The following is a 9375-nucleotide window of genomic DNA, read 5'->3' as shown; positions in this document are numbered from 1 at the left end:
GGAGGGCTTCTCCTCCTTCGCCGCCGCCGCAGCCACCGCGAAGAGGTGGGGGTCGTCGGGGCCGGGTTGTCGGGAGATTTGGAGGCGAGGCGGGAGGGCTTCTCCTCCTTCGCCGCCACCGCAGCCACCGCGGAGAGCTTCTCCTTCTTCGCCGCCTCCTTCGCCGCCGCCGCAGCCGCCGTAAGGCTTCTCCACCGCAGCCACCGCAGGGCTTCTCCTCCTTCGCCGCCGTCGCCGTCGCCGCAGCCGCAGCCACCACAGGGCTTCGCCAGGTCCATTCCGGTCAGGCCGGCATGGAGAGAGAGCGAGGAGGCGAAGGGGATTTGGGGCGAAGGCCTTTTCTTGGGCCGGCAGGGAGAGAGAGCGAGGAGGGATTTGGGGACAGTAGTTTTGTTTTGGGTGGAGAGAAGAAAGATAGGGGGATTAGAGATGAACCATCGGGAAGAAAGATAGGGGGATTAGAGATGGACTTCTTAGAGGGTGGAGATTCTTAGAGGGTGGTGACCGACACTTTTTTGGTTTTGGTCTTGGTTTTCCTTCCCTCACGTTACTCCTGATCCAGCTGGGCCATCGGGAAGAAAGATAGGGGGATTAGAGATGGACTTCCTAGAGGGTGGAGATTCTTTTAATTGTTTCTTCTCCTTTCTGTTTGGGTTGAATGGTTGCCGTGCTGTGATGTAGCTTGGGTATCGAAAGGAAGATGGGAGATGGGAGATGGGAGATGGTGGGATGAGACTTCTTTTAAATTAATTATTTTTCCATGCTTCTATTCAAGGATTATATTAAACTGAAGAGGCTTCCTGTCTATCTTTGTTAGATTCATGCATCTTTGTTGAAATAGTATACTTGACAGCTATCTATTTTCATATCATTTTTTAACTATTTTATACTTATTAAAATTTATTATTATTATAATAATATAAAAAAAAAGGCCTCATTCACTGAATTTGTCTTAGGCCCCCAAATGCATTGGGCCGTCCCTGGTTTTCTGCTACAACTTTTTTTTGCAGGATACAAAAATAAATCTATAAACTAATTAATCTAACTTGATAAAGTACTTTGTAGGTCAGTCAAAATGGACAAGAGTTGGATGACAATAAAAAATAGAATGAAGAGTAAAGAGTATAGAGAAGGGGTGAAGTCCTTTATTGAATTTGCGGTGGCAAATTTAGGCTCAGCAAATGATATTTGGTGTCCTTGTGTCGAGTGCATGAATGACAAAAAACAAAACATTCAAGTTGTCAAGATTCATTTGATGTTGAAAGGAATCTCGCCTTCTTACAAGACTTGGGTGCAACATGGAGAATCTGTTCACGTGCATCAATCTTGTGTTTCAAATGATGCTAACTGTGACAATGGTGGAGATGTTGAGGATAGAATGGCTGGGGATGGCATCGATGATTGATAAGTGCTGATTAATCTATAATTTAATATTCTTTTTCCAGCACTTATCAATGTTCTTAAACGGATAACTACTTGTTTTACCATGAAATTGAATAAACAATGAAATAAATTTAAATTATGAGGTAAATAATACTTTTCTTAAAACAGACTCTGAATTGTCTCTCTTCTGGTTGAGATCTTTCATAAAAACATATAAGGAGGAGATTGTGTTGACCCGAATTATTAACCCGATGGAGTTGCAATCAAGCTAAGGGTATAATTCAATGGGCTTTGGTCCTGGTTAGATTGAAAGTTATAATTATATGGAAAAATATTTGATTTTTTTATTAAGTCACAGTCTGATCTGGTTGAGTTCAATCTGAAGCGGTATGGTAAAATTAAATGTCATTGGGCTCGAGAACAAATTCAAGCAAATCAACAATCATGACCCACCTCAAACCCAAAGTCAATTCCCAACCAATGCCTTGCGTGCCTTCATATAAAATTTATAATTTTAAAATAAAAAAAATAAAAAAATAATAATAATAAATAATAATAATAAAATAATAAAATAAATAAAAATAATTTCGGGAAGAATTACTGGAAACACTGTTCATATGAACAGTGCACAAAAAATATATATATAAAAATATAAATAAATAAAAACATAAATAAATAAATAAATAAATAAAATATATATATATAGATTCCACTGTTTATCTTCTTCTCCCGCTGCCAAACCTTCCCGTGATCCCGCCTCGCTCACAACCACTGCGTCTTCCCGTGGATCCCGCGGCGCCTCTTCCTCCTCTCCCGCGATGCAATCCTCCCCCGCGCGATCAAAGGAGCTCGTCCCAGCCGAACGCCCCAACGTCGTCGTCGTCCCCGGGTCCTCCGCCATCAACCGCGTGCGGCGTCTTCTCCTCCAAGATCAGCGACCCAAGCCGCGTCGAAATCCCAGCGTCTCCGCCTCCTCCTCCGCCCGTGGCGCATCCGGATCCCATCCCAGTCTCCGCGATCCCAGCCGGCTGCAATCAACGATCCAGCTCCTCCGCCATCAGTCCGTTCCAGCCGCGTCCAACGATCACGCCCTTCTCCAGCGATCTCTCGTGCAACAGAAATCAAGCCCCCGCCGAGATCATTCCCAGCATCACGCCCTCCTCCTCGCTGGGGATCCATCACCGGCCTTCGGCGATCTATAAGAGCAAGATGAAGAAGAGGGAGGAAGGGGGGAGAGCTCGGTTGAGAAGAAAGAAACAGGGGTCTCCCCTGTTTCGGTGAAGAAAAGAAGCCACCAGCCGAGAGAAAAGAGAGAAAAAGAAATAAAAAAAAGAGAGAAAAAGGGGGGGAAAGAGAAGAGTTTGTGATATTTTGGGAAGAATGAGAGGTGCTCAATTTCATTTGAAGATGGGAGGTCGTCCGGAAACCATGCGCGGCTAAACATCTAGTCTAGGGCTGGATGAAGCCCTAGCAATGTATCAGGGCAATTGTAGTTCTTACTTCTTTTTTTTTTATTATTTTGGAGTCTGTTTAAATTCTTATTTCCAATGAAATATTTCTTCATGATATTTGAATTTTGAGCATGCTAGTTACTAATCATGTTTGCTAAAGTAGTCTAAGATGATCCATGCCTAGGAAGATGAAGTGTGCTGCATCCTAGATTAGCATACTTAGGTAGACACTTCATGCTACACCGAAGATGGATCTTCCTAACACTCTTTATGCTTTTATTTTAAAAGACTTGTAGCCAAAATTGCATGCCTCTCCAAAAGATAAAAACTAAGAACACAATCCTTGATGCAATGCTATGTGGTGGATTCCAAACCCTAGATCTATTTACCTTGATAAAATTTCAATTCGTACTCATAGATTAATTAAGTTAAATCAAGTTATCAAATCCTTCTTTTTGATTTATTTTTAAAAGAAAAATAACTTGTCTCCAATCCCTGTGGACCGACACCCGTAATCACTATCCTACAAGATACGTGCTATTGCGTGGTTTATTTTCAAAATTGAAAGAACCGATCAATTTTTGGCGCCGTTGCCGGGGATTGCTCGCATAGTTATTTTTCTTATTAAAAAAAAATTATTTAAAAATTAAAAAAAAAATTCTTAAAAAAAAATTTCTATTATTGTTACTTTTCTTATCTCCTTTTTCTCCCTTACTAATTTTTATTTATTTTTTTATTTGATCAGGAATCGAGGAAAAAAAATCTGGGATGATCAAAAGGAGAACTGCCGGAAAAGAAATGCTGTAGAGGTTTGCAAAAAAAAAAATTAAATTACTGGAGAAATTCCCTTTGGTAACCTCTAAACTTTTCTTATTTAAACTAATTATTGGTTTGAAATTTTGTGGTGATTGTTTGATTTTAATTATAGCAAAATTGTGAATGCATGCTTGATACACATACACAAATCAATTTGCACATAGTAAGGGCAATCACCCCAACAAGATAAGAGCCGGATTTCATCACCGGACTCTTGCCCAACTTAGGTGAACTCAATCTCACATAGTGTCATCTTTAATTAAAATCAATTAGACGTTGGCCCCTAGGGACATTGGAGCTCAATAGGACGAAGATCACCGAAGGTTGCACCAATTTCGCTCTGTGGCTTAGTTGATGTCTAGGCAAGCTTTGTCCCTATAAGGGAGACAGTTCATCTGTTCGAGGCAAGTGGGTTTTAAGTGGGACCTTTGCGAACGCATCGTGACCCCTCCACTTACCTGGGAGCTTACCTGGTCAACTCGGTTCATTAGACCGGATTGGAGGCTTAGGTGCCCTCTTCAAACCAGTTAGGAGCTGTCTAGTGATTTTAGGACAAAGACTAGGATTGGTATGCTTTTCTCTTTTATTGCATGCTTGATTGATCGAGTACTAGTGTATGCACGGTAGTCGTTCTAGAGTACAAAACCTATTACCTTTTGACCCTGAAATAGAACGAACCCTTAGGAACATTCGAGCTAAGATCAAAATATTAGGATCATCCCCACCTCTTAAGATGGCTGAAGAACAACCCAAACTCCTGAGGGAATACTTTACTCCCACCATTTACACTTCCCCATCTTGCATTCGATTACCTGAGGTAGCAGCTGTACAATATGAAATAAAGTCTAGTGTGATCCAAATGCTCCCATCTTTTTATGGGCTCACCAATAAAGACCCATACAAACATTTAGATGAATTCCTTGAGATTTGCACCACTGTCAAGATTCAAAACTTCACTGATGATGCCTTGAAACTTAGGTTATTCCCCTTCTCCCTTAAAGATAGAGCCAAACAATGGCTGAATTCTTTAGAAGCTAACTCAATTCGTTCTTGGGATCAAATGCAACAAGAATTTCTTAAAAAATACTTTCCCATAGGAAGAACGAACCAGTTTAGACGTGCCATTACAAGCTTCTCCCAAACTGAGGGAGAAGAATTTCATGAAACTTGGGAGAGATTTAGGGACCTAATCCGTAAATGCCCTCATCATCAAATACCTAAGTGGCAGCTAGTGCAATGCTTCTATGACGGATTGACTGAACGAAACCGTCAGATGATTGATGCCGCATGTGGGGGGACATTCATGCTTCAAAATGAGCATGAAGCATGGAAATTATTTGAAAATCTAAATGAAAACTCCCTCCACCATGCTTCATGTTCTCGTCAAGCACCCCCGAGTTCTCAAAGAAAAGGGACCATTTGTGAAATAAGTCATTCTATGGACTTGTCTAGCAAGGTAGATGCATTGTCCCATAAGATTGACCAACTGATGATAGGTGGGCATTACATGAACTCTTCCCAAGCACAAGTGTGTACTATTTGTTCTAGCCCATCCCACCCTATTCATGAGTGCCCTTCAGCGCCCCAATTCCCCGAACTCGTGCAAGAACACATCAATGCTGCTCAAACACTACCTAGACCGGGTAATGACCCATTTTCCAATACATATAACCCGGGATGGCGAAATCATCCAAACTTTTCTTGGAAGCAGCAAGCTTCGAATACTGCCCAATCTTATTCCCAAAACTTTCCAAACCCTCAGAATTTTCAAACCCCACAAAATATTCATCCCTACCGTCCCTCGACTCAATTTCAACACACTCCTCCTCCACCCCAAAGAAACACAGCCTTTGAGGAGAAAGTGTTGAACGCCCTTCATGGTTTGGAAACCATTACACAATTAGTGCACTCTCATACGCAATCAATCGCCAAGCTAGAATCCCAAATGGGTCAACTAGCTAATGCACTGAACAAGCGAGAGGAAGGAAAGCTTCCAAGCCAACCACTAAGTAATCCTAGGGGACAATACATGGCTCAAGAAAATCAACTAAATGCAATTCATCATGAACAAGCCAATGCTTTGACTACCCTAAGGAGTGGACGTATAATAGACAATAAGATTGGGGAGGACAACAATAAGGAAGGTGAAGAAGAGGATAGAAATGTGTCAAATGAAAATCTAAAACCTTCTTCTTTTTCTTCGGCTAGTCCATCTTCTGCCAAAACTCACATCCCAAAGGCCCCATTTCCTGAAGCTCTTACTTCACCCTCTCCATTTGGCAAAAAGGGAACTTCATTAGAAGAGATGATGGAGGTCTTCAAACAAGTTAAAATCAACCTCCCACTCCTTGATGCCATCAGACAAGTTCCCTCCTATGCCAAATTTCTCAAAGACCTTTGTACACAAAAGCGAAAATCTAGGACACATGTGCCTAAGAAGGTCTTCCTAACTGAGCAAGTGAGTTCTATTCTCCAATACAACACCCCTCCAAAATTCAAAGATCCTGGTGCTCCCACGATCTCCTGTGTCTTAGGAAATAATTTCATTGATCGAGCACTCTTAGATCTAGGGGCAAGTGTCAACCTTTTACCTTATTCAGTTTATGAGAAACTTGGTTTAGGAGAGTTAAAACCAACCTCGGTATCCCTTCAATTGGCTGATCGATCTGTAAAAACACCACGTGGGATAATTGAAGATGTTCTTGTCAAGGTAGATAAATTCTATTTTCCAGTAGATTTCATTGTCCTTGATATGGAACATGAGCCTAATCCTAATAAACAAATTCCCGTGATCCTTGGGCGGCCCTTTTTAGCAACAGCCAATGCATGCATCAATTGTAGAACAGGGGTAATGAACATATCATTTGGGAATATGAAGGTAAAATTAAATGTGTTCAATGCGGCCGACCAACCCACAAGGGAAATTGAGTGTTTTATGATAAACAAAATAGATGACCTCATAGAAGGAGATGCAAAAACTATCTCACTATGTCTGGCTGAAGACAATAAACTTAGCGCTTGTTGGGAGGCAACCCAATTCTCTTAGATTATTTCTTAACATTGAGGACAATGTTAGGTTTAGGTTTGGGGGTATTCATCTTGATTTTCATCCAAAAAAAATAATAAATAAAAATAAAAAAAATAAAAAATAAATAATAGTAATAAAAAATCATTTTTTAAAAAAAAGAAAAAAATAAAAATATTTTTTTTAAAAAAAATGTGTTTATTTTCATTTTTTTAATAAAATAATTAAAAAAAAGTTTTTGTTAAAAAAAAACCCTAATTTATATACATTTATGCGAGAATGATAAACACACAAGGTATATAAAATCTAAAAAGCCTAATGACTAGTGGGAAGTAATACAAATTTAAGTTCTTTTTATTAAGTCTCTCTTAGGGAGTTGTAAGCTAATTAATACTTTGGAATTTCACTACACACTGGCCGACTCCTCTAAGGTCTCTCGACATTATGTTGAGAGTATGGTAGCAACCTTGGACCCTGATGAATCATACTTATCTAATCCAAAAAAAAAAATATCAATAAAAATGGATTTAGTCAGGAACATCGAAAAGGGCTACATATTGTCAAAGATCAAGTGGGCTTGTGATGAGGACTCCGAGCATAAGTCCGTAGGGGAGTCTTGATGCCCGACACCTTATGCCAACTGGTGTGAGAGTTGTCGACTGATTGCTCGTTACACGGAGAAATCACCACAAGAGTAAAAGTGCACAATTTATATATCTTTCTTTAAAAAAAAAAAGAGAAAAAAAAATGTTGTATTGACCGAAAAGACAATAGTGTGAAAGCCGTCGTTGTAAAAATTCGAGTAAACTGGAATATTACAGATAAAGCCCGTGAGGTACTAAAGTAAACATCCACAACTCTCGAAATCCTGCAGATAAGATGATTTTGAATCAGTGAGTAGGTCTTTTCGACCAATCCTTGGAAACTACTAGTATTAACAATATTTTGGAGATTCGAACCCTTAGCTTGTGTACGGTCCAGATTTCACCGAGCACTCCAATATAAATAAGTCTTACAACTCCCTAAACGGAAACTTAATGACTTTAACTTAGATTGCATACTAATCTAGAATTTGGGCTGCCTTAGTAAATAAAACCGTGTGTGCTTTGAAATTCTTATCATTTATGTATCTTAAATTAGATTTTAATTAAAAAAAAAATTTTTTTTTCTAGCTAGTATGCACTTGGAATTTGAAGTTTCATCAATCGAATTTAAAAAAAAAAAAAAAAAAAACAACAACAACAACAACAAATTAATCATAACAATAAATGATATTGAAGTTTGTGGGTATCTTCACTGGAAACCCTCACGAGACTATAACTCGTCCACTAGGGTAACCTAGGGGTTTAAAGCCTTGTTGCATATGGTAAATGCAATCGCGATGCCTGCGAAAGTGAGTTAGAGCTTTTCTTTAATTTCATTTTGCTCGAGGACTAGCAAAACATAGGTTTGGGGGTGTGATAAGTGCTGATTAATCTATAATTTAATATTCTTTTTCCAGCACTTATCAATGTTCTTAAACGGATAACTACTTGTTTTACCATGAAATTGAATAAACAATGAAATAAATTTAAATTATGAGGTAAATAATACTTTTCTTAAAACAGACTCTGAATTGTCTCTCTTCTGGTTGAGATCTTTCATAAAAACATATAAGGAGGAGATTGTGTTGACCCGAATTATTAACCCGATGGAGTTGCAATCAAGCTAAGGGTATAATTCAATGGGCTTTGGTCCTGGTTAGATTGAAAGTTATAATTATATGGAAAAATATTTGATTTTTTTATTAAGTCACGGTCTGATCTGGTTGAGTTCAATCTGAAGCGGTATGGTAAAATTAAATGTCATTGGGCTCGAGAACAAATTCAAGCAAATCAACAATCATGACCCACCTCAAACCCAAAGTCAATTCCCAACCAATGCCTTGCGTGCCTTCATATAAAATTTATAATTTTAAAATAAAAAAAATAAAAAAATAATAATAATAAATAATAATAATAAAATAATAAAATAAATAAAAATAATTTCGGGAAGAATTACTGGAAACACTGTTCATATGAACAGTGCACAAAAAATATATATAAAAAAATATAAATAAATAAAAACATAAATAAATAAATAAATAAATAAATAAAATATATATATAGATTCCACTGTTTATCTTCTTCTCCCGCTGCCAAACCTTCCCGTGATCCCGCCTCGCTCACAACCACTGCGTCTTCCCGTGGATCCCGCGGCGCCTCTTCCTCCTCTCCCGCGATGCAATCCTCCCCCGCGCGATCAAAGGAGCTCGTCCCAGCCGAACGCCCCAACGTCGTCGTCGTCCCCGGGTCCTCCGCCATCAACCGCGTGCGGCGTCTTCTCCTCCAAGATCAGCGACCCAAGCCGCGTCGAAATCCCAGCGTCTCCGCCTCCTCCTCCACCCGTGGCGCATCCGGATCCCATCCCAGTCTCCGCGATCCCAGCCGGCTGCAATCAACGATCCAGCTCCTCCGCCATCAGTCCGTTCCAGCCGCGTCCAACGATCACGCCCTTCTCCAGCGATCTCTCGTGCAACAGAAATCAAGCCCCCGCCGAGATCATTCCCAGCATCACGCCCTCCTCCTCGCTGGGGATCCATCACCGGCCTTCGGCGATCTATAAGAGCAAGATGAAGAAGAGGGAGGAAGGGGGGAGAGCTCGGTTGAGAAGAAAGAAACA

At 40.0% G+C, this 9375-nt stretch overlaps 1 non-coding gene across 1 annotated transcript; it reads right to left on the bottom strand.

Moving 5' to 3' along the window:
- Positions 1–4759: 4759 nt before the first annotated feature.
- LOC120111239 lies at positions 4760–4865 on the bottom strand. Its single transcript, XR_005512317.1, has one exon. It is a non-coding gene; the product is annotated as a small nucleolar RNA R71 (small nucleolar RNA).
- Between the last annotated feature and the right edge of the window lie 4510 nt (positions 4866–9375).

Source organism: Phoenix dactylifera, chromosome 6 (assembly GCF_009389715.1).
Source record: "Phoenix dactylifera cultivar Barhee BC4 chromosome 6, palm_55x_up_171113_PBpolish2nd_filt_p, whole genome shotgun sequence".
Taxonomy (NCBI): Eukaryota; Viridiplantae; Streptophyta; class Magnoliopsida; order Arecales; family Arecaceae; genus Phoenix; species Phoenix dactylifera.
Note: the sequence above shows the minus strand (reverse complement) of the source record. Positions and strands in the feature narration are given on the sequence as shown.